Below are 25,558 nucleotides of genomic sequence, written 5' to 3' on the forward strand. Positions count from 1 at the left end.
CTGGGCCATCCTCCACTGCACTCCCTGGCCACAGCAGAGGGCTGGCCTGGAAGAGGGGCAACCGGGACAGAATCCGGCGTCCCGACCGGGACTAGAACCCGGTGTGCCGGCGCCGCTAGGCGGAGGATTAGCCTAGTGAGCCGCGGCGCCGGCGAGCACTATTTCTTGTCCTAGCTGCTTTACTTCCAGTCCAGCTCTGTGGTAATGTGCCTGCTAATGCAGCACAAGATGGTCCAAATCCTTGGGCCTCTGTCACCCATGTGGGGACCCAGATAGAGGTCCAGGCTCCTGGCTTTAGCCTGGCCCAGTCCTGGTTGATGCAGCCATTTGGGTAGTGACCCAGCAGATGGAAGATCTCTCTCTCTCTCTCTCTCTCTCTCTCTCTCTCTCTCTCTGTGTGTGTTTGTGTGTGTGTGTGTGTGTATGGGGGGGGGGTGGCAGCAGCCCAGTCCCTTGGGCCTCTTCCACTGCCTTCTGGGGTGCACTAGCAGGAGCTGGATCACATGCAGAACAGCTAGGACTCGTATTTTGACATGGGGTGTAGGTATTACAAGTGGCAGCTTAACCTGCTACACTACAGTGTCAGCCCCTTCATGAACAATTTGAAGTATATTCATTTTGAAATGAACGGCAATGACAGCATTTATTAGATTTCTTTCTGGTACCAAGATTGTCTGATTCTTAGCTCTCCATTCATTACATCAGTATAGGCAGCTCATACATGGCTAATTCTAAATATTAGGAAAGATAAAATGCATTTTCCAATTACCTTTGAATGCATTATGTTATGTTTTGGTAGCCAATTTACAAACATCCTGAATATGGGTCACTATTCCAATAGTAAAATTCACTTTCTTCTCCAAGCATACATTGCTGCTCATGGGGGCAGCAGGGAAGAGGTCAGCATAGTAGAGGGGAATAAAAATCTTCCCCAGAATAAGAGAGGGAGGAGATGTACAATTTGGGACATGCTCAATCAGACTTACCCCAAATGGTGGAGTTAGAAATGTGCCAGGGCATTCCAATACAATCCCATCAAGATTGCATGTACCAATGCTATCTCACTAGTCCAAGTGATCAATTTCAGTTCACAACTGATCACATTGATAGGTCTAAGAGTCAAAGGGATCACACAAACAAGACTAGTGTCTGCTAATACTAACTGATAGAATAAAAAAGGGAGAGAATGATCCAACATGGGAAGCAGGATACACAGCAGACTCATAGAATGGCAGATGTCCTAAACAGCACTCTGGACTCAGAATCAGCCCTTAAGGCATTCAGATCTGGCTGAAGAGCCCATGAGAGTATTTCAGGCATGGAAAGCCAAGACACTCTGGAAGAAAAAAAAAAAAAACCTAAATGAAAGATCTCTGCGAGTGAGATCCCAGTAGAAAGAACGGGCCATCAAAGAAGGAGGTACTCTTCTCTGAAGGGAGGAGAGAACTTCCACTTTGACTATGACCTTGTCTAAATAAGATCAAAGTCAGCGAACTCAAGAGGCTTCCATAGCCTTGGAAACTCATGACTAGAGCCTAGGGAGATTTCTGATGCCATAAACAAGAGTGTCAAATTGTTAAGTCAACAACAGGAGTCACTGTGTACTTACTCCTCATGTTGGATCTCTGTCCTTAATGTGTTGTCCAATGTGAATTAATGCTATAGCTAGTACTCAAACAGTATTTTACACTTTATGTTCTGTGTGGGTATAAACTGATGAAATCTTTACTTAATACATACTAAATTGATCTTCTGTATATAAAGGTAATTGAAAATGAATGTTGATGTGAATGGAATGGGAGAGGGAGCGGGAAATCGGAGGGGTGCAAGTAGGAGGGAAGTTGTAGGGGGGGAGCCATTGTAATCCATAAACTGTACTTTGGAAATTATATTTACTAAATGAAAGTTTTTAAAAAATAAAGTGAAATGAAGACTAAAAAAAAATAAATCTCCTCCAAAGACCACCTGCCACACAGATCCTCAACACAGAAGACAGCTCACGGTCATAACTACTTTCTAAGGGGCCAGGAACATGAGAAGAGGTAGGAAAGTGTTGCGTATACAAGAACAGCTTAGTCAGGGACAGTGGGTGAAGAGCCACAGAATGTTGGAGCTGGAAGCGACCTTAGATATCATGAAATCCAATCTGTTCCTTTTTTATAGGTGAGGAAACTTGAGCTCCACTTGAGCTTTGAGGTTAAATGAGAGGCTTGGGATCACACACTGAGCTTGAGAACAGAATTTAGACTTCCACGTTCAGAGGTCTTTCTATACTACTTTAAATGGCCTTCAAGGGAAGAGGCAAAGTTGGCCTTTCACACATTTGGGGCAGCTGCAGTAAAGGCCTGGACTTGAGGAAGGAAAGCGGAGACCATGTGTCTGGGCAGGGGTGCTGTGTGAGTGTGGTGACTAGTTTTGATTTGAGTATACAGAGTGGTCCAAGGCCAGTGGAGACAACTGGAACAGGTGGGTCATGGAGGGGTAATATTTCTAGGACTGTGGTTAGAAACTCATGAAGCAAGTCCAAGGGGAAAAGGTATATAACAGAAGGGCAAGGGAGTAAGTGCTGGGACTCCTATGCTTTCTCCCCATTAACGTAAAGTGGACTGAATTAATCTGCTTCTCAAAAAACTCAGATTTGCCTTACAAAAGAGCAATAAATGATACAGTTTCTCTTTTAAAGCCTCCAGCTAAGATTTTCACAGACTTTCTTGATTTCTGAATAATCACCTCAAGGACCCCAGGGCAGGGCTTGCATGGGGTATCCTGATTCATCAGATGGAAGGGCAGAGGGAGGAGATGGTCACCCCAAACATACCCTTCTTAGAGGATTCTACAAGCAGAAGAGGGACCATTGGGTGTCCTCTGGCGGGTGGGAAGGGGCAGGGTGGAGGGGAGTGGAACTGACTCCCTTAGTCTAGCATGAATCTCAGTAAAAACAATTCTTCGGGATGCCAGGGGACTTTGGATGAATTCTTGAACTGTACCGCCACTCCCTTCTAATCCCAGTGCTTCAAATCCTCTCCCCTCATGTCCTTCCTAGCCCACAGTGATCTTTCCACAATCTGGAGAACAGTCTTGCTCAGCACTATTGAAGACTACAATCAACCTTTAAGTTTTACCTTACTTGCAACTTTTCTTCTATTAAACCTTGATTTATCCCCTTCCTACACAGTATTTAAATGTTCCTGGCTGTTTGGCAGAATTATAGTGATGCAGATTGGCTATGCTTTGGGTCCCCACAGGATCCAGGAAACTTGAAAACAGTAGATTTACTATACACAGTACATCAGCGGAATGCACAGCATACCCAGGGCCTCAGGCCACTTCACCCCTCCATCCCAGTACTTGGAGTGCAGCCTCACTTCACATATCCTAGGATCATCTAATGTAGTAAGTGGCAGTGCAAAAGGCAAACCATAGCCTGAATTTAAGTCTCAGCTCCATAATTTTCTATCTGTAGTACCTTAGGTTAATTACTTCTCCAATTCTTAGGTACCTGCTCAATGAAATGGGGATAATACTATCTCTACCTCACAGGTTTTGTGATGATATGCAAAAGAAACTGATTTATAATAGGTCTTCAGAAAAACATTGGCTTCTTTCATTTCTACTATTTAGTAGAGCCATCTATACAGAAGACTTGGGGCACACAGCTTATTCATCTTGTTTCTCTACAGTTCCTGAAAGAATTCCCAAGTTTTGAATCATTAAAATTTTTTCTAACTTGAAGAGCAATGCTCTTTATATTGTACTTAAAACAGATTTTGTAAGAATAATGAACTCTAGATTCCTGAGGGCAGAGATCAAATTTATTAATTCAATAAACATTGATTGATAGCTGCTGCCCACTAGTCATAATGTTAAGAGCCAGGGACGTAGCAGTGAGGTCTTGCTCTAGCACCTAGCACAGTGCCTGGTTCACAGTAGGTAACCAATACCTGTTTGTTTACATGACCCAGAGATATTTGGAAAACATTATATAGAGGTAGGAATTGTGGTGCAATGGGTTAAGTCATTGCTTAATGTCGGCATCCCATATCAGAGTGTGGGCTGCCGTCCTGTCTACTCCCCTTCCAATCCAGCTTCCTGCTAATGTACCTAGGAAGGCAGCAGAGGATGGCCCAAGTTACTGAATCTCTACCACCCATGTGGGAGACCCAGATGGTGCTCCTGGCTTTAGCCTGGCCCAGACCTGGCCATTGTGGTCATTTGGAGAGCAAGCCAGTGGAGGGAAGACCTCTCTCTCTCTCTCTTTCTCTCTCTCTCTCTCTCTCACCCTGTCCCTCTGCCTTTTGAATGAATAAATAATTTTTTTAAAAAAGAAAACATTACATAGCACCAAGTCCCAGGAACAATCCTTGGGACTGACTAGATACTCCTACCACCTAGGAGAAGCATGAGAGTCAGTTCATGAAAGTACAGCGAGGGTTGGGACATCTCCCCTGACTACCACAGGAGAACCTCCGCCTTCCAGACAGGAGCCCTGCTATGTTCTTCTGACTCATGGGTACAAGCTGGAACAACCAGACAAACTGGGCTTCATAGCAAATCCTAGAAACCTGGTAATATTCCACACTATTCCAGAGGCCAGGGTTTGGGAATAGGAAAACAAAACAAAAGCTCTTACCAATGTCCCAGAGTTCCTGTTATCTAAAAGCACTTAGGTACTATTATGCAAATTATACGTGCATGATTTCCATAAAAACCAGTCACAAATGTCAATTAGGGCTCATTAATATGCAATAAAATTCTCATTTGAAAACTGCTAAGAGCCAAGAATGAATTCCACTTGGCTGCTCTCCTTTAATGAGAGCTGCGTGACGCACCCTAGGCTATTTCCCGTCAGCAGAACAGTAAGGTGCCATAACAAATCAAGCTTCAGCCAACAGGAGGACCAGAAAGAATGATCAGTTGAAGCTTTCAGAGGCTGGTTTTGGATGGCTCAAGTTTTATGTTGACACCTTTTTCCCGTTGGTTCTCTGAACATAGGCTGAGTGAATTAATAAAGTTACTTTGCAGATGGAGCATGGGGACCCTTAGCACTGCATGAAAGGGCATTTGAGGGTACCACATGGCTAGAAGGGGATAAATAAGACTTCATTCCTGGGGCTCAGTGTGTCTCAGAGTCTGAATGTTCTACTCTTCAAAGGAGGCTGAAAGCCAAGGCCCTTGGAATTGCTGGGCCCATCCCTGAAAAGCCGCCTGGTCAGAATTTTTAAGAGTGGACTCATGCTGTGTCTCCAAATTCAGTTTCAGCTGGACACTGGTTTCTCTAAACTGTTGCTCAATGTTGCTGTGCAACCCAAGACACTTGTGTGAGAGCGATTTGGGCTCTTTGAGGACAAAGAGATGGAAAATGTAAGCCATCAATGTTAGCCTGGTCATTTTTTTTTTTTTTTTTTGACAGGCAGAGTGGACAGTGAGAGAGAGAGACAGAGAGAGAAAGGTCTTCCTTTGCCGTTGGTTCACCCTCCAATGGCCGCCGCTGCAGCCGGCGCACCGCGCTGATCCTGGCAGGAGCCAGGAGCCAGGTGCTTTTCCTGGTCTCCCATGGGGTGCAGGGCCCAAGCACCTGGGCCATCCTCCACTGCACTCCCTGGCCATAGCAGAGAGCTGGCCTGGAAGAGGGGCAACCGGGACAGAATCCGGCGCCCCAACCGGGACTAGAACCCGGTGTGCCGGCGCCGCAAGGTGGAGGATTAGCCTATTGAGCCACGGCGCCGGCTAGCCTGGTCATTTTGTAGCCATTTTCTTAACGAATGGTTCTAAACTTAGCCTGGAACCAGGGAAGGAGATATGAATTTGTAAGTGTAGTCTAATCTGATGGTTATCAAACTTTAGGGCACACCAGAATCACTTGGAGAGCTCCTTAAACAATACTGATTGCTGGTCCCCACCTCCAGACCTTCTGATCGTAAAGGTCTGCACTGGGCCTGAGAATATGCATTTCTAGCAAGTTCCCAGCTGCTGCTGCTACTGCTGATATGGGAATCACACCATGAGAATCCTGGAGCAGCAGTAAGAAATAAGGGGATTTTATCGGAGTTTGAACCACACAAAGCCTCGGAATAACATTTAAGTTGTTGCTCCAGGTTACAGTGATGACACTCAAACACATACAGATCAACTCATCGGAATCATTCTCTAGAAATCAATTTTAGGGATGTACTATCAAGAAATTAAATATGTAGAACAGCACTTACTTCTCCCATTCTTAAATTATGATTCTTACATATATTTTATTTATGAGATACTAATGAAAGCCATAGACTCTTTCCTGGACAAGTATACAAATATGCAGTATTTTACATATAAGATTAAGAGTGGGGGAACCATAGGCTACCCACCAATCCCCTTGTAAAGCCCAAACATCCCTAGGAAAAAGCCTCATTTCAAACCACAATTCAGCTGAAGCCAGGGATAAAAATACTGTTTATTAAATTATTCCTTATGGCATTCTCATAAATGTAACTATTTCCTTGTGGCTACCATTAATAAAGCATGGTACATTAAGATGATAAAGGCTATAACAAACTGTCACCAAGTAGAAGATTTAAATAATTATTTTGAATACAATTATTCTCTAGTCTCACAATCTCTATCTTTTGATAGAGCAATTAACAGTTGAGGCATTAGAGAAAATCTATTATATTACTCTGTTTTATTTATCCAATCTGCTCTGTTTTTTTTTTTTTTTTTGTATTTTCTACTATTCCATTTCCCAATAGGAAAGCCAGCTCCACTGAGGTATAAATGATATAAAATAAACCATGCATATTTAAAGTGTCAATTTCCTAAGTGTTGACACACATAAACACCCAGAAATCCATTTTTAAGTTCAAAATAATGTACATACAAGTGACAGTCCTCCAGCTATGTTCTTTTATAAAAAAACTCATTATTCTAGGTAATATACAATTTTATATGAATTTTTCAGTTCTCGTTTTTTTTTTTTTTTAAGATTTATTTATTTATTTGAAAGGTAGAGTTCATGGAGAAAAAGAGGGAGAGTTAGAGAGAGAATCTTCCATCCACTGGTTCACTCCCTAACTGGGCACAACAGCAGGAGCTAGGCTGGTCTGGAACCAGAAGCCAGAAGCCAGGAGCTCCTTCCAGGTTTTCCACTGGTTTGGTAGGGGCCCAAGGACTTGGGCCATCTTCCACTGCTTTCCCAGGCACATTAGCAGGGAGTTGGATCAGAAATGCAGCAGCCAGGACTCGAATCCACAGCTATATGGGATGCTATGAAGCCAGCCCTATCAGTTTCTATATAAAGTGATCTATAATTCTATAGATGAATCAGGGAGGACATTTTAACATTTTAGCAATAATGAGTTTTCTAACTCGTGAAAAGGACTATCTCTCCATTTATTTTGGTCTTTAAAATATCTCAGAAACATTTTAGGGTTTTCAGTGTGTTAATTTTGTACATCTTTGCTAGATTTATCTGTAAGTTTTTCATACTTTATATGCTGTTAGAAATGTTTTAAACTTTGAATTCCAATTGTTCAACATTGAGTATAGAGACATACAACTGATATTTGTATACTGGTATTTTATTTCACAACCATACTAAACTCACTCAATTTGTTCTGGTAACTCTTTTGTAAACTCCACTGAATTTTCTATAGAGATGATCAAGTCTACATAGGTAAAATGAAGATGGTTTTACTATTTCCTTTCCTGGTTGGATGTCTTTCATTTCTTTCTCTTATTATACTAGCTAGAAACCTACAATATTGAATAGGAGTAGTGAGAATGCAATCGTTTGTCTGTTTCTGATATTAGGGAGAAAGTATTTAGTTTCTTGCCAATATTTGGTATTAGACACAGGTTTAGCTAAATTCCCTTTATCGGGTTAGAGAAGTTCTATTACTAATTTGTTCAGACTTTATGTTTAATAGATCTGGGCTTTAATATTCTTGAAAATTTGAGTGAACTTTGGTAGTTTGTATTATTCAAGTAAATAGTTCACTTCATCTAAGTTGCTGAAATTATTAGAATAAAGATGTTTACAACAGTCCTTTATTATCCTTTAATATCTGCAGAATGTATGGTGATGTCACCTCATTCTTGATGTTAGATTGTGTCTACTCCCATTTTTTTCTCATCAGTCTGTCTAGAGGTTTATCCATTTTATTGATATTCTTGATGAACCAGCACTGGCTTTTATTAGTTTTCTTTAGTTTTTAAATCAATTTTTATTGATTTATGCTCTCATTCTTTTTTTTGATTAATAACTTCTTTATTCTGGAAAAGCAAATGAAAGTCATAGTCATATAAACACTGACGTTACAAAGTACAGGGAAAGGGAGAAAGGAGAAGGGGACAAAACCCGCTACAAATCCTGCTAATACTGTCTCACTCAACAAGACCATTTGCTCTGTCCCATGTTCAATCACTTATAGAATAAACCACAAATAAAATCTTCTCTGGAAGATACACTGCTCCTCTGAGATGGCAGGGAAAAGGGACCGGAAGTTGGGCTAGGAGGCTTTCTTCTCTTGTCAGATCCTCTCAGTCATTATAGATATTGCTGCACTGTTTTTTATTTTATTTTTTTATTTTTTAACTTTTATTTAATGAATATAAATTTCCAAAGTACAGCTTATGGATTACAATGGCTTCCTCCCCATAACGCCCTCCTACCCGCAACCCTCCCCTTTCCCATTCCCTCTCCCCTTCCATTCACATCAAGATTCATTTTCAATTCTCTTTATATACAGAAGATCAGTTTAGCATACATAAAGTAAAGATTTCAACTGTTTGCTCCCACACAGAAACATAAAGTGAAAAATAATCGATGATTTTTTAAATGATGATGAAATCAGATCAGACCTATCGTCATGTTTAATCCCAGTGAGAGTCAAGTTGGGAATTGATAATTTCTTTTTTTTTTTTTTTACAGAAGATCAGTTTAGTATACATTAAGTAAAGATTTCAACAGTTTGCACCCCCATAGAAACACAAAATGAAATATACTGTTTGAGTACTCGTTATAGCATTAAATCTCAATGTACAGCACATTAAGGACAGAGGTCCTACATGAGGAGTAAGTGCACAGTGACTCCTGTTGTTGACTTTACAAATTGACACTCCTGTTTATGGCATCAGTAATCTCCCTATGCTCCAGTCATGAGTTTCCAAGGCTATGGAAGCCTTTTCAGTTCTCCGACTCTTGACTTGTTTAGACAAGGTCATAGTCAAAGTGGAGGTTCTCTCCTCCCTTCAGAGAAAGGTACCTCCTTCTTTGAAGACCTGTTCTTTCTACTGGGATCTCACGATATTGCTGCACTGTTAATAAAAATATATGCTTCTCTATAAAGCATTAAAAAAAATTCCAAGGATGAGATGGCTGAGGTCTCAGCTCAAGTATCCCCAAATACATTTAAATGTTGTCCATTCCCTGACCTTTCTGTGTGTTATTTCTTCGTTGTTTTCCGGATCAATGCCATTCTCTGTTTGTGAGCTTCTGTGGTGCAGGCTTTCTTGTAGGGTCGGATTTCCTCAGAGCCGAACCCCGGGATCCACTTGTTCCACTGGCGCTCTAGATGAAGCTGGACATCTTTCACCTCCAGGGTACTGGACTTGCAATGTCGAGCAAGTTGACAGGCTGCTGTCACCACACTCTCGATAAAATCATCAGCAATCTGCAGCAGCGTCTCCTCCACATCTTCATCCAACTGCTCATTAGGATCCACTTCTCTCACTAGGTCTTGAAATTTCTTCTTGGTCAATACCTGATTGTTTTCAGGGCTAAGACGACCTCCTGTCCCAGGAGTGTCTGGTATCTTTACCACTGTAGTGCTATTGGCCATGGATCCTTGTGGAGGGGTGCTGGCTGGTTCCGGTTTTATGGATGAGAAATTGGAGAGGTTGATTAGGGCTGAGGGACCACACTGGTTCATAATCTGCCGAGCTTTGGACTTCAGCTCATAGAGCTTATCAAGATCTTGTTTCTTTTTGGAGCTGTGAGGACCAAGGCCAATCAAAGGCAGCAGCGTCTGTCTCCCCATGATATGCGGAGACTGCCCCAGTGAAGCGTTCGTCTCAGCAGCCGGTCCGACTGCGCGGCCGCTCTCATTCTTTTCTTTCTTCTGTTTACTTTGAGTTTCATTTGCTCTTTTTTGTTTTAGTTTCTTAATATGTAAATTGATCTGGAACTTTTGGTTTTATAAGCCTTTAATGCTATAAATTCCACCCAAGTAATGCTTTTCTTAAGTGACTCTTCACTTTCATTCAGTCCCAAATAAATTCTCATTTTCCTTTTGACTCCCTCTTCGACTCATGAATATTCTGAAGCATGTTAGTTACCAAATATTTGAAGATTCCTGTTACTGATTTCTTAATTAATTCCACCAGTCAATGATATATTTTGAATGAGCTCAATCCTTTTAAATTTATTGAGACTTGTTTTATATTCCAGAATATGGCTTATTCTGATGAATGTTTCACACACACTTGAAAGGAATGTGTATTTAGCTGTTGTTGGGTAGAGTGTCCTATAAAAATCAATGAGGCCAAGTTGGTTGATGGTATTGTTACTCTCTTTTATATCCTTAATTATTTTCTGTCTTCTTGTTTTATCATTTACTGAGAGAAGGATAATGAAATTTTGTATTACAATTATGGATTTGTCTATTTCTCCTTGAAGTACTATCAATTTCTACTCCATGTGTTTTGAAGTTCTGTTATTGGATGCATAAATGTTTAGTATTGTTATGTCTTTCTGATGAACTGACTCCTTCATCATTATGAAATGACTTTCTTTATCCCTGGTCATAGTCTTTGCTTTGCAATATACTTCATCTGATACTAATATTGCTGCCTTAAATACCTCTAAATAGTGTTGAGCTTTGTTCTGATATAGTTAATTCGAGAACCATTTGGTTTTTTCAAGTGTACTTTTAAGATCCATTAGGCAGCATCAGAGTATTGTCAGGTATAGGGCTACGCATTCCTCCCTAATAAGACATAGCCTTTCAGAGCATAACACCCAACACCTCAAGAATTACAAGCTCTCTCTAGTCTGGCTGTTAGGAACAGGCACTGTTCCCAGCTCTGTGTGAACAGAGTACTGTCCCCTCTAATCCTTTCGGGTGATTCTTTCTCCATCCCTAGGTAGTTTCCTCATATGCATGTACTGATCTGTATTCAGCTTTATATTTGAGATCTACACTGTGAGGTTCTCTGGAGTTCTCTACAGCTTTCTTCTCTCCAATACTCTGTCCTGCAAACTTTAGCTGCCTTTGTCTCCCTAGACTTGAAGCTTTGTGTTCTTGACTCAGGGAGTTTCAGCTCTCCTTCTTTGTACCATATTGTGGAAACTGTGTCTTAGAATGCCTGTTTTCGCTTTGTTTTATTTCACCAAATAAGGCAAACTCTGCATTTACAAATAAAGATGCTCTGGATCATCTTTATCTTCTCCAAAAATTATAGAGAAGGCTTCTGCTAGGGTTTTTTTTTAACATTTATTTAGTAAATATAATTTCCAAAGTACAGTTTATGGATTACAATGGCTCCCCCCCCATAACTTCCCTCCCACCCACAACCCTCCCATCTCCCGCTCCCTCTCCCATTCCATTCACATCAAGATTCGTTTTCAATTATCTTTATATACAGAAGATCGATTTAGTATGTATTAAGTAAAGATTTCATCAGTTTGTACCTACACAGAACATAAAGTGTAAAATACTGTTTGAGTACTAGTTATAGCATTAATTCACATTGAACAACACATTAAGGACAGAGATCCCACATAAGAGTAAGCACACAGTGACTCCTGTTGTTGACTTAACAATTTGACACTCTTGTTTATGGCGTCAGAAATCTCCCTAGGCTCTAGTCATGAGTTTCCAAGGCTATGGAAGCCTCTTGAGTTCGCTGACTTCGATCTTATTTAGACAAGATCATAGTCAAAGTGGAAGTTCTCCCTTCAGAGAAGGGTACCTCCTTCTCTGATGGCCCATTCTCTCTACTGGGATCTCACTCACAGAGTTTTTTTTTTTTTTTTTTTCCAGAGTGTCTTGGCTTTCCATGCCTGCAATACTCTCATGGGCTCTTCAGCCAGATCTGAATGCCTTAAGGGCTGATTCTGAGGCCAGAGTCTGCTAGGGTATTAAAATAAAAACAGATCACTTTAATACAATCAATGGCTGAGCTGATTGGGAACTGCATTCTGAAATGGAATAAAACCAGGTTCCAATTCTTGTTTCCCCTAATTGCTCAGGCATAATCCTCCAGGAGTCCCAGTGAAAAGCTGTGGGTGTTTTTCAGGTGCTCCCTACACTCCAATTCTTATCTTCCCAGCAAGTAGCTCTGACTGGCTTCTCAAGTGTTTAGCACATGCTTTCTGTCTGGATTTTCTTACCTCTCGATCTGTGCTACTTACAAATCAGTGAATGACTCTGAAGAAAAATTGCTTTAGACTACTGGGCTGATTTCTGTGCATCTATTTTCTTTCTATAATCATGGTCTCTCATGTACTGGCTCATTTGATAGCTTTGAATTCCATTTGTTTTTCCTCCCCAATCCTATGAGACTGCAGAATATTCTGCTTAGCTTCTCTGTTAGCAAGCAGTTGTTCATTGGTTCTTTGTTTCTCCTCACGTGCAACTTAATAAATGGTAAATGTCTCAAGGGGAAAAACAACCTAGAATGGGTGGGCACTCAATTAGTATCTCTCTCTCTCTCTCTCTCTCTCTCTCTCTGATTTATTTGAAAGGCAGAGATATAGGGAAAGAAGGAGAGAGATCGTCCATCTCTTGGTTCACTCCCCAGATGGCCGCAACATCTGGGGCTGAGCCAGGCTGAAGCCAGGAGCTTCCTCCAGGTCTCCCACATGGTGGCAGGGGCCCAAGCAATTGGACCATCCTCTTCTGCTTTCCCAGGTGCATTAGCAGGGAGTTGGATCAGAAGCGGAGCAGCTGGGACATGAATCGGCACCCATATGGGATGCTGGCGCTGCAGGGGGCAGCCTAACCCTCCACGCCACAATGCCAACCCCGACTTTCTCTTCTTTCTGAGCCTTAGTTCTCAAATCCTAGTTGCCTTAGTAGGTCTTCCATGACTTCAAATATTTTTAATAAATTTTTATTTTTTTATTTGAAGGGCAGACAGAGTTCCCATCTACTGGTTTACTTCCTAAATTTCTGCAATGATTGGGGATGGGTCAGGTTGAAGCAAGGACCCGGGAACTTAGTCCAGGTCTCCCATATCCAGGACAGGAACCCTGTTATTTGAGTCATCACCTTCTGCCTCTCAGGGTCTGTATTAGGAAGCTGGAGTCAGCTTGGAAACTCTGTAATAGGTGCAGTGTTTTAACCAGAATCTTGACTGCTGGTCAAATACTATCCCCCAGATAGATTATTAAAGTCCAGCTTTTCTAGATATCTTCCATGGGAACACCAGTCTATACTACTAGATAATTCATTATTGCCAGAAGCAGATGTTGAATGTCTTCCAAATGATTTTCACAAACACAAATGATAGTGGAAAGAGTATAACTACCCCTACTATTAACTGTGATATCAACTAAGATTCACTATAGGATCTCTTAGTTATACAAGACAAACCTATTATATAAACTAGTTCTACTATCATTACTTCTTAGTGCATACTTGAAAATTAGACATTTGTGTAAAAGAATGCATTAACACTAAGGGTAATGCTTATTCTAAAGGTATAAACATAGCAAACTGAAGTTTAAAGTTTCTCCTTAGTTATTAATTGTAATAACAACTATCTTGTAATTAGGTTTCACTCTAGGACATGGAAATCCATTCTAAAGCTATTAAAAATTGCAGCATGTGTGATAGAAGCTAACAACAAAATATTTGCCAACAGGACTTGAGATTTCTTCCCCCCTGCTTAGTTAATGTTCGCTTTCTGAACACAGACTCACACTGGGGTTTCTAATGTGGATTAGAGATCACAGATTTCCTTCTAGGGCCCACTGGTCACAGCACAGATTTTGTTGTTCATATTTTATTTGTGTACTCTCCAGCTTCTCTTAATGCTTCTCTGATATCTTCTCCAGTCCTGGTGTCCTGGGGAATCCTACTCCTTTCTAGTCTGGTGGACTAGACAAGTTTTACAACCCAATAAGAGCTAGACTTAAGATGAAAGCCAAGTACTCCTGTGAAGTTTGCCCCTCACATCAAGTTTGTTAAGATCATTTGTTTAAAAGTGTTCACATCTGTTGCTTGGCACTGATCCTTAAGCTCCAAGACCCCTACCTTCTAAACTAATTATCCTCTTGTCAAATACTCACAGTTGATTGATTTTATACTCACAAAACTCCCCAAACCCCAAGTTCTCAAAATGAAGGAAGAAGACTGAGATGGGAACCATCTCAATCCAACTATTAAAGAAAGGACATACAAAAACTGTCCCAGTTACGGCTTTGAGGAAAAGCAATATGACTTAGCTTATTCTCTCTGAAAGCATACACTACCCTCAGATGTAAACCATGTTTAATTTCACAGCATGGAATAAATGAGCAAAGGGATCATAAACAACCTGGCTAACCAAAAGCAAAAGAGAGACACAATGCAGCCGAGATCCTGCAGCCCTGTTCCCTACTGAGCTGAGATAATCCACACTTGGCACAGACGAGTTCTCACTGCAAGCTCTCCTTTCTAAACATACAGGCTTTCCAGGAGTGGAAGATGGGAGGGAAGGCAAAAGAAGGGAGGGAAGCAACTGCTATAGGGAAGACCCACAGCGAGAATTAAAATTGTGTGGATTCCCTTTGACTCAGCATGCCAATTTTGGAAATATCTCCTAGGAAATAAAATGCAAACTGAAAGCATGAATGTAGAATGTTTATTGTGATATCATTTGTTATGTAAAAAAGATGGAGGAACAACATAAATATCGGTCAGCAGAAATAGTGAGAAAACCTGGAATTTCCTACAATATTAGGAAGCTATTAAAAAAATAATAAATTGGGGGCCAGCATTGTGGTTCAGTGGCTTAAGCTGCTGCAGCCTGCAATGCTAACATCCCATATGAGCACCGGATCAAGTCCCAGCTACTACACTTCTCACCTAGCTCCAGGCTAATGGGTCTTGGAGGCAGCAGGTGATGGTCCAAGTGCTTGGCTCCTTGCCACCAACATGGGAGACCAGGAAGGAGTTCCAAATGGCCCAGCCCCAGCCATCTGGGGAGTAAACCAGCAGGTGAAAGATCTCTTTCTTTTTCTCTCTCTGTTCCCCCTCTCTTTGTAACTCTGCCTTTTGGATAAATACATCTTTAAAATAATAATTGTATTTATTAATATAGAATATTAATGTGTATGATCAATTATATGTATTAATGTAGAATAATGTACATAATAAAATGAAACAACAGAGTGACTGGTATTAAATGATTCTGTTTATATACAAGATAGAAAACAATTCTACATATGTTTGAACATAGAAAAGCAGTGAAGGTTTTCACACTAAACTTTTTTTTTAAATTTTTTGTTATTTTTTGACAGGCAGAGTGGACAGTGAGAGAGACAGAGAGAAAGGTCTTCCTTTTGCCGTTGGTTCACCCTCCAATGGCCGCCGCGGCCAGCACGCTGCAGCCGGCACGCTGCAGCCGGCGCACCACGCTGATCCGATGGCAAGAGCCAGGTACTTATCCTGGTCTCCCATGGGTGCAGGGCCCAAGCACTTGGGCCATCCTCCACTGCACTCCCTGTCCACAGCAGAGAGCTGGCCTGGTAGAGGGGCAACCGGGACAGAATCCGGCACCCTGACCGGGACTAGAACCTGGTGTGCTGGCGCCGCAAGGCGGAGGATTAGCCTAGTGAGCCTCAGCGCCGGCCACACTAAACTTTTAATAATGGTTTTGTCAGGACAATAGAGGGGAGAGAATGCAGAGAGTAGCAGCATTTTCTTTATGCACTGCTGTCTTAGACTTGCAACAGTGAGTGTGTGTACCTTGCATAGCTGAAAAATGCAATGCAGTCGAAATACAAAAACGGATTTATTAAGACTGTATAATTACAAGTAATGCCAGAGCCTGAAGCTCAGTGGGGTATGCGGCTCCTTGCAGGTGTTTTAAATTCATCCTAGTGGCTACAGACAGACAGAAACGTCTGCTCCGGGAGAGAAGGCTCAGCCTGCATGATTCAACAGAAGCCAATTAAAGCACAGAATTGACAGTGCCCTGTAAAAAGCTGGTGGTTGTGAAATGAAAACTACACTTAGTTTCCCAAAACCTCAGCCACAGAGCTTCCCTGGCAGCTGCCTGAGCAGTGAGCAGCCAGCAAAGGTGTGGACGTGAATAGCACCGGCTTCTGTCTGGGAAAATCCCACTATTCCCAGTGTCGACAGGCTTTGTTGGCTCCCGTTCTGGGCTTCCGAGATGAGAAGTACAAAGCTGGCCCAGCCTCTGCAGGGGTAAATATTAAACTCGGTGGGAGAGAAGATACTGCCTGAGCTGCGTTCTGTGTTGGCACTTGGTGGAAGACACTTTGACCTCCATTGGAAGCCACCCACGGCCTTCCAATTGTCACCTACAGAATGGCACTGGCAAGGCAATGGCCTTGGATGTGTAACACTTGGCTCAGTTTTTGCTGTTTGTTTTCATGCAGATACCTCCAGATCTTCTGGAGTAAATGGACAAATGACACTCAGTAATGAAGAAAAGATATACAGAAGCTAGCAATCTGTGAAGAGTTGACTTTTTTTTTTTTTTTTTTTTTTGACAGGCAGAGTGGACAGTGAGAGAGAGAGACAGAGAGAGAAAGGTCTTCCTTTGCCGTTGGTTCACCCTCCAATGGCCGCCGCTGCAGCCGGCGCACCGCGCTGATCCGATGGCAGGAGCCAGGAGCCAGGTGCTTTTCCTGGTCTCCCATGGGGTGCAGGGCCCAAGCACCTGGGCCATCCTCCACTGCACTCCCTGGCCACAGCAGAGGGCTGGCCTGGAAGAGGGGCAACCGGGACAGAATCCGGCGCCCCGACCGGGACTAGAACCCGGTGTGCCGGCGCCGCAAGGTGGAGGATTAGCCTAGTGAGCCACGGCGCTGGCCAAGAGTTGACTTTTTAAATTGTCTTCCAAATATCCTTTTTTCTCCTTCCACAATCCTATCATCCCATACTCATGCCTCTTGCTGCCTCTGAGCCTCTTTAATAGGTTTATCTTTCTTGTTCTCCTGATCATCATAGACAGGCACGACTATAATAATCATGGAAAACATAGATGACTTGAAAAAAGAAAAATAACCTTTCATAATTTCACCAACATTTTGGAATAGTTTACCCCTTTTAGTGTTGTGCATTTGTGTATCTTTGCAAACACAGATGAATATCTCACACAGGAGGGAACTTCAGACAGTTCGTGGAAAAATGGAATTAAAAAATAAGTTTATTTAACTGCAAAAAATTTTTTTAATTCATGCATAAGAAAGGCCTTCAAAAAGTTCATGGAGGGACCAGCACTGTGGTGTAGCGAGTTAAGCTGCTGCCTGTGACGCTGGTACCCCATATCAGAGCCCAGGTTGGAGTCCCAGATGCTCCACTTCCCATCCAGCTCTCTGATCGTGCACCTGAGAAAAGCAGCAGACAATGGCCCAAGTGCTTGGGCCCCTGTAATCTACATGAGAGACTCAGATGGAATTCCATGCTCTTGGCTTCAGCCTGGCCCAGCCCTCACTGTTGTGGCCATTTGGAGTATGAACCAGTGGATAGAAAATCTCTCTCTCTTTCTCTTTTCCACTCCCTCTCCCTCCCTCCCTCTCTCTCTCTTCATCCCCTGCCCTCTGTGTGTCACTCTTTCAAACAAATTAATCTCAAGAAAAAGTCAATGGAAAGTATATCTAATAGGAAAACTGTGCATTGATTTCAAATATTTTTGCAGCAAAATAAACTTATCTTTTAATTCCATCTCCATGAATTTTTAGAAGTACCATTGTCTATAACACTATGAATAAATACGACAGGCTGTAAGTGTGAAAGGGGCTTTGGTCAGAGCATTTCCGCTACCCCCTCCCCTGATGTGCTGTGGCCACATGTTTCCCAGTGACAAGTCTGTGCTAATATTCCTCAGACAGCAGCCTTCATGTCTCCTCCCTTCTTTCCTCCTCACAGTTGCCTTAGAAGTCAGAAATTTGTGCACGTGACGATTCCCAAGAGTGGTTATTTGATCTTCTTCCATTACAGTTTCTCACTTACAGATGATTGGGTACCTATGACCCCAGCAGGTCACCACTGTTCTCTTTTCTGACTCCTACCATTATCTTTTCCTTTCTCTCTCTTTATTCTGATTTACTGGATTTATCCCAGCAGCATCCAAAAGCAGGCAACTGTCAATGGCTCAGGCACAATTGCAGAATCACTGAAATGTCTGTCTAGAAAAGGCATTCAATTAAGCATGCACTCTGTTCTCCTGTTCAGAGGAAAGGCTGCAGCTAATGTGGCCCAGGAGAGACCCCATCCCACATAACATCAGGAATATTTTAGATTAGAGCTAAGAAAGGCCTGGTTGGTCTGGGGTCTTGCCAAACTATCAACTTCAGGCTTTTACCACGCCTCAGCCCAGACCACGCCATCAGGTCCTCAGCATTCCCCTAGTTAAGAATTCACTTCTTGGCCAGCGCCATGGCTCAATAGGCTAATCCTCCGCCTAGCGGCGCCGGCACACTGGGTTCTAGTCCTGGTCGGGGTGCTGGATTCTTTCCCGGTTGCCCCTCTACCAGGCCAGCTCTCTGCTATGGCCAGGGAGTGCAGTGGAGGATGGTTCAAGTGCTTGGGCCCTGCACCCCATGGGAGACCAGGAGAAGCACCTGGCTCCTGCCTTTGGATAGGCGCGGTGTGCCGGCCGCAGCACGCCGGCCGCGGCGGCCATTGGAGGGTGAACCAACGGCAAAAGGAAGACCTTTCTCTCTGTCTCTCTCTCTCTCTCTCACTGTCCACTCTGCCTGTTAAAAAAAAAAAAAATTCACTTCTGCCTTCTTTCTTTCTCAAGGTCTTCCCAATTACCCTTGGAAAAGCAGATGGTGAGCTGGGCATGCCCAATGATAGCTGGACATTCCAGCATAGGCAGACAACAATGGGAAGGCCCAGAGTATACATTCCTGGGTGCTCCCAAGATCCTATGAGAGAGAGGCAGAGCGATTTCAACCAGCAGTGTCCTCAGCAGAATCACAAAGTTTCCAGAAGCCCTGCCATGTTCTTTCCTACCCTTACCCTAAGAAATCTCTCCCCATCAGAACTCCAGATTTTTTTTTTTGACAGGCAGTTAGACAATGAGAGAGAGAGAGAGACAGAGAGAAAGGTCTTCCTTCCATTGGTTCACTCCCCAAACAGCCGCTACAGCTGGCACTGTACCAGTCCGAAGCCAGGATCCAGGTGCTTCCTCCTGGTCTCCCATGCGGGTGCAGGGCCCAAGGACCTGGGCCATCCTCCACTGCACTCCCGGGCCACAGCAGAGACCTGGACTGGAAGAGGAACAACCGGGACTAGAACCCAGGGAGCCGGCGCCACAGGCAGAGGATTAACCTATTGAGCCATGGCGCCGGCCTCCAGATGTTTCTATATAGAGTCTATATAAACGTGGCCCTCTGTATCTGTGATTCAATCAACGGTGGATCAAAAATATTAAAAAAAAATTGTGTACCAAATATGTACAGTATTTTTTCTCATTATTTCTAAACAACACAGTAAAACAACTATTTTACATAGCATTTACATTGTACTAGCTACTGTAAGTAATCTAGTGATTATTTATATCTGGGAGGATATGCATAGGTTAATATGCAAATACATAAGGGACTTCAGCACTGGCAGATTTTGGTGTCCATAGGGAATCTTGGAACCATCCCCCGATGGGCACAGAGAAACAAGTATTTGGGCAAAGCTCTTCACTGAAGACTGACTTCCCCAGGGCCATTACCTCCACAGTAATGTCTTTCTGATCAGAAGCACAGGGTACAGATGTCTGGCAGGCTAACACCCTCTCTACTTCACTGCTTTCATCATGGGCAGTTCTGAATAGGACCCTGCAACCTGAAGGGAAGAACACACATGGAGGGCTCCAGCGGTCCTGTCCATGGACCCGGGATCTGCATTACCTCAAGCCCCTGAGCCATCTCCTCTCTCAGCTCAGCTTCCTGGCCCAGCCAGCATCAGCACTTCCTCCGTTGCCTGGCAACCCACATACCAGTACAATGGCTCAGATTTGGGTTCAGGTGAGAAAAAGACCCTTAGACCTTCTCAGCTCCCTCCCTGAGGTGAAGCAGTCCCAAGGAGATCAAAGGATGCAGCGTGCAGCCTGGGAATGCAGTGCGACTTGAGGCATTCTGATTTCCCGATCTGCTTCCGGTCAGCCCTAGGGGTGCAGAGTCCATCTAACACCCTCCTATACACATCCCTTAGAGAACACCACTGAGAGTCTCTCACCTGGGCTGGACACGGCAGAATATTCTGGAAGTGCAGTGTACATAAACATACCTCAAGGCCTTGCTGGTGCTGGAATTTGCTCAAATTTTGAGCCAATCTCTGGTGTGGTCAAAAGTCATCTGGTTCCCTAGGACAAACAGACTAAAGTCCGTACTCCTGTGCCCTTCATCAACCAGCCTTTAGCTCCCGGCTTTATCTCTTATTGCAAGTCTGCTCTGATCCTCCCCCCTCTCCCTCTACCCTACTCAAACCACACCTGCACTTTGCTCCAGACACAAATACCTGCTCAAGGGTTCTAACTGGAAACGCCCTTTGACACCACGCCTGCCAGTCAAACAGGCACACCTCCTTCAAAATCTGACTCAAAAGCCCCTTTTTCTTGGGAGGAAACTAATGATTTCTCCTGGAAGAGTGCTCCATCCTCCAGCTGGGAGCCCTGGCTGGCCTTCCCCGCTGCCTGCAGATTCACAGCAAGTTGTGATAACTTAATTAGAGCTCTCAGCTTAGTTGTATGTGTAGCCCTTGACCACCTCAGTGTCAGTGTAACTGTGCCTCTTACAACGGCAATGCCTCTAGGCTTCCATTTGGAATTCAGGCATCCTGCCTTAATGAATCCCTCACCATTCCAGCAAGTTCCTTTCACTATCCACTCTGAATCCACACCTTCACAGCACGACATAAACTGGCTCTTCTTTCCTCAAGCCATTTTCATCAGCACATGTGGTCCTTCTTCTGACCCAGACATTACTGCCTGATTTTCTGCGTGCTCCTTCTCTCCCACCCCTGGAAAGCAGGGGCTCTGCAAGGGAGGGTTCAATCCCACAGGTGTGCTCAGGCCTGATCATCTATCTCTGAGTACTTTATGATGATGACGAGCAGCTGAGAGAAATAAATGCCTTGAGAAGTCTAGATGGAAACCAATGCCCCCATGGAAACACATTAATATTTCATCAGGCTCTGAACAAGACTCTTGCTCATTAATGTTTAAACTCAGCAGCACGACTGACACTTGGAGGCTGGGGAGACTGTGAGGGGAGGGGTGTGGAACACAATGGAGATGGCAGCAGGCACCCTACAGGGTCTCTTTCAATGATCTACAAACACTTCCAGTGCACTGGAGGGCCCCTCCACAGCTGGGCCCCCTGCAGCCGGCTGGGGTGCAGTTAGGCTGCCTCATCCGTCCCAGCCCCCACATTCTTGCCCTACTTCTATCCACACTGGTGACATGAGGTACATGTTCAAATAACACACATAGAACTCAAAATGAGGCGGGTACTGCAAAGATGGCCATGGCAGTTTTATTCAATAAAATAAATAAAATAGCCCCAAATTGGAAATAACCTGTGTCTCTCAGAGAATGGATAAACGCATGATAGTCACACCATGACTATTACCTTGGAATAAAAGGAAATGAACTACTGACACACTTGATATGAATGAATCCCATAAACTCTGTGCTGAGCAAAAAATCCAGACACAAAAGTATACCCTGGGAAACTGCATTTATATCAAGTTCAGTAACCAGCAAAACCAACAGTATAACAGAAATCATAGCAAAGGCTGATTCTTGATGGTGCAGGTTACTATATGGGGCCTAGGGAAAATTTCCAGGACTGAACATTTTTATAGCTTGTTTGTGTTGTGGGTTTCTCAAAACTGGCTCAGCCTCTAGCACAGGATTCAGCTTAGCAGCACAGTGAGGAGAGAAGAAGCCACTGATCTCCAGGATCACCACTTACCTATAAAATATTGATTAGCCTAAATTACCTGAAAGGACTTCTAGTGCTCTACCAAGAGTCTCACAACCCTTTGGGAAGCCAATGCCTTGTTTGTGTCATTTCACTGATTAATTCTATAATTATTTATTACTTAGGATGTGCCAACAGGAACACGGTCATAAATAAAACAAAAATGTCTTCTCCTTCTGGATTTGCATTTGAGTGGAGGGAATATGCACAATTAAGAAAGAAACAGATAGGGACACAGCGTTGGTTAACGCCCTGGCCTGAAGTGCCGGCATCCCATATGGGCGCTAGTTGGAGACCCAGCTGCTCCACTTCCAATCCAGCTCTCTGCTATGGCCTGGGGAAGCAGTGGAAGATGGCCCAAGTCTTTGGGCCCCTGCACCCAAGTGAGAGACCCGGAAGAAGCTCCTGGCTCCTGGCTTTGGATCGATGCAGCTCTGGCTGTTGCGGCCAGCTGGAGAGTAAACCATTGGATGGAAGACCTCTCTCTCTCTCTGCCTCTCCTCTCTCTGTGTAACTCTGACTTTCAAATAAATAAATAAATCTTAAAAAAAATGAAAGAAACAGACTATAGAAGGACAGATACTGATAAGTGCCACGAAGAAAGAGAAAGCAGGGTTGGAGGACAAAGGGCTGCTTTAGATCAGAAAAATCTCAAGATGTTAATATCCTTCACACATCTACTTCTTAACCAACCCTGTGGATTCCAGCTCAGTCCAAGGCCAGATCACATGTATCTGGATTCTAAACTTTGCTCTTTGTTAACAAGTTGATGTTTTTATAAAAAGAGATGTAGGTAACTTCTCTACACATCTGACATTTTTCATAACAAAATGACAGGGGAGGAAACAGGGAGGTGGGTTTTGCACTCTTTATCTGGCAAAATTCATCAGTGACAAAATACAAAGATTGTGGTTTATCTTCCTGAAGAATATCGGCTCTGGCTTTGGACTAAATGTCCAAAATTCTCAAATCCACCTCTCTGCCCTCTTCCGTCCTTATTGCATGAAGTGCCGTGTCAGAGCCTCAGAACTTTTTCCCTCTCTCTTCCTGCTCCCAATTACTCTCTGAAAACTTATAAAGGACTGGAATAAAATGAGAATTCAGGGAGAAGGGTCACTTTTCAGAGAAGGCCACATCGTCCTCCAATCCCCTCTGGAAATGTCCTTATGGCCAAAAAAACACAAGAAGGAAATACTCCAACCCTCAACAGGAAACAAACTGACCGGTGCCTAGTCTCCCTTGCAGAGAATTTCTTTCCTGTGGTCATTATTCTCCCACTCTCTGAAAGGCTGCAAGATGCTTCATTCCACACACCCCTGGGGCTTCTCCTCCTTTACATCTCTGCCTTCACCAGACTGGAAGTTCTCTGTCCCCATAACTCTTCCTCTCTTTTCTGGGGAGCAGGGAGAAGCTAACAGCTGGAGGTGAGAGAGAAGTGGAAACACAGGGGACATTCCAGAGATAGTGGTGGCCTTGAAGTGGCATCAGGCTGCCAAAATGGGGCCCAGAGAGCCATTCCCGGCCCTCCCACCAGGTCCATAGGTCACCTACGAGAGCAGTTTGTTCTTCAGACTCAAATTGCCTTCATCCACATGCAAGCGCTTCCCCAGCTGTGTCTCCACCTGCAGCCGCCCAAGGAGCTACAGCTGCTTTGCAAGCCCAGCCGCTAACCAGCCTGTTGGGAGACCCTCTGTACACAACTCAGCCATCGTGGAGAAAACCAGTTTCTCCATGGGCCGGCTGCCTCACACTCGTACAACTATATCTACAAGGCTGTCCAGGTTTTAACCCCCACCTGAACATCTCTCTCTTTTGCCTGGGGATGCAGAAATGCAAGGCTATCTTCTTCATCCTGGGCAAAAGCATTTCATTCTAGGCTGTAATTCCCTGTTACGCATGCGAGTACCCAGAAAACCAGCAAAGCGCTAAGAGTAGGCCAGGCCAAGACTTGTCTCCGTGCAGATTTCTATCTCCAAACGTCTATTTAGAGATGCCTATTCCTAAATGGGAACAACAAAACTTGATTTTAAAGAAAGATCTCCCGGCTCGTGCTCTGCAGTAACCCACGTGTACCTTGAGCTCTAACAAGAGGTTGGCAGCGTGCGGCAGAGCAAGACTCCCCTGTGCCCAGGAGCAAAGCCCTCGGGCAGACCGCTGGGCAATTAAACGTTCTCTTTCCAGGGCCTCACAGGCCCTGCGGGGACGCCCATCCCGTCGGCCACCCTGCACCCTGGGGCATCACCGTGCCCCTTGCGAGAGGCAGACTGGCGGCAGGCTATGCTAGAAGGCTCTGGGAAGTCTCCAGGCCGTGGGACACTGAGCCGGGTCTCTCAAGGGCAGCGGTCTGTCGCTCTTCCTGTTCCCCCCCACCCCGAACCCCAGCACTCGCCCCTCGCTTCTTCCAACAGTGCTGCTCGCGGTCCCGACGGGTGACAAGGTGGCGTTGGCAAGTTTCGGCCCAGATTCTGGAGATGAGAGAAAGGCCCTCTCTTTCCCGTGCACTATCATTGTCTGATGTTTTGTCCACAGAAGGGTCCTGCAAACAAAACCCCTAACCGGTGATTCCCCAGGGGCGCGGCGCTCACCTCACCGGGTCCTCGACGGTCGCGATGCGCCCAGCTCGCGGCTGTTCGCGGGACGCCCGCAGTCCCCGGGTCTCTCGCGGGTTGGTGGGGCTGGAATGGACCAGGATAGGCGGGCAGGGCAGAGGCAGGGACCCGCGCCCATCGCCGCCAGGGCAGTCGGGCGTGGGGGCGGCCGGAGGGTGGCGCCCACGTCTGCCGCGTGCGGTGCCCTGACGGAGCCGCCTCGGGTCGCGGCAGGGGCTCGGCCGCTGCTCCAGGGGCTCGCCTGGCGCCGTCCCACGTGGTGCTCTCGGACCCGCGCTCGGCGGTGCGGACCACCAGGCACCCGCAGACCCCAGGCGCCGCGCCGCCCGTCCGGCTGCCGGCGTCTAGCTCCTCACTCAGCCGCCTGGCGCCCTGGGGCAGCCCCGCCTCCGGCGCCCCTTCCCGGGCTTGGGGCCAGCGGCTGCGGGAGGAGCTGGCCCCGGGCCGTGGAGCCCCAGGTGCGGGTCCCACACACGAGCCCCGGTGGCGGGACTGGAAGCGTTCCACGCAAAGGCTCATTTTTGTTTCTGGGGCGGGGTTACTGAATCGTTTCCTTTTATATTCTCGGGGGCTTCTAGATTCTTTACGTTGGGTTTGTATTTATTTTAAAACCGGAAAGCCGAGGATATTGTTGCAGGAATGCTAAAGGCGGCGGCGAACAAGACGCCCTGTCCGCAGTCCCCTCAGCCGCTCACGCTGTGAGGGAAGAGAAGGAAAAGGAGCTAAGTCGGAGAGGACCCAAAGGATCCTGGGAACCCTTCTAGACGTTTCCTTTTCTTTTTCGTTTAAAACCTCAGACCTATTT

The 25,558-nt window shown here is 44.7% G+C and overlaps 1 protein-coding gene and 1 pseudogene across 2 annotated transcripts in view; both read right to left on the reverse strand.

Annotated features, from left to right (window-relative positions):
- GPR156 (G protein-coupled receptor 156) overlaps positions 1-25,517 on the reverse strand; it is a 114,593-nt gene extending 89,076 nt beyond the window's left edge. For both annotated transcript variants that reach the window (XM_002716658.5, XM_051818996.2), the window contains exon 1: positions 24,730-25,517. The gene's annotated coding sequence lies outside the window, so the exon portion shown is untranslated. The remainder of the gene's footprint in view (positions 1-24,729) is intronic.
- LOC127482825 (transcription initiation factor TFIID subunit 12 pseudogene) lies at positions 9,306-10,098 on the reverse strand (annotated as a pseudogene).
- Positions 25,518-25,558: the final 41 nt, after the last annotated feature.

This window comes from Oryctolagus cuniculus, chromosome 4, assembly GCF_964237555.1.
Source record: "Oryctolagus cuniculus chromosome 4, mOryCun1.1, whole genome shotgun sequence".
Classification (NCBI taxonomy): domain Eukaryota; kingdom Metazoa; phylum Chordata; class Mammalia; order Lagomorpha; family Leporidae; genus Oryctolagus; species Oryctolagus cuniculus.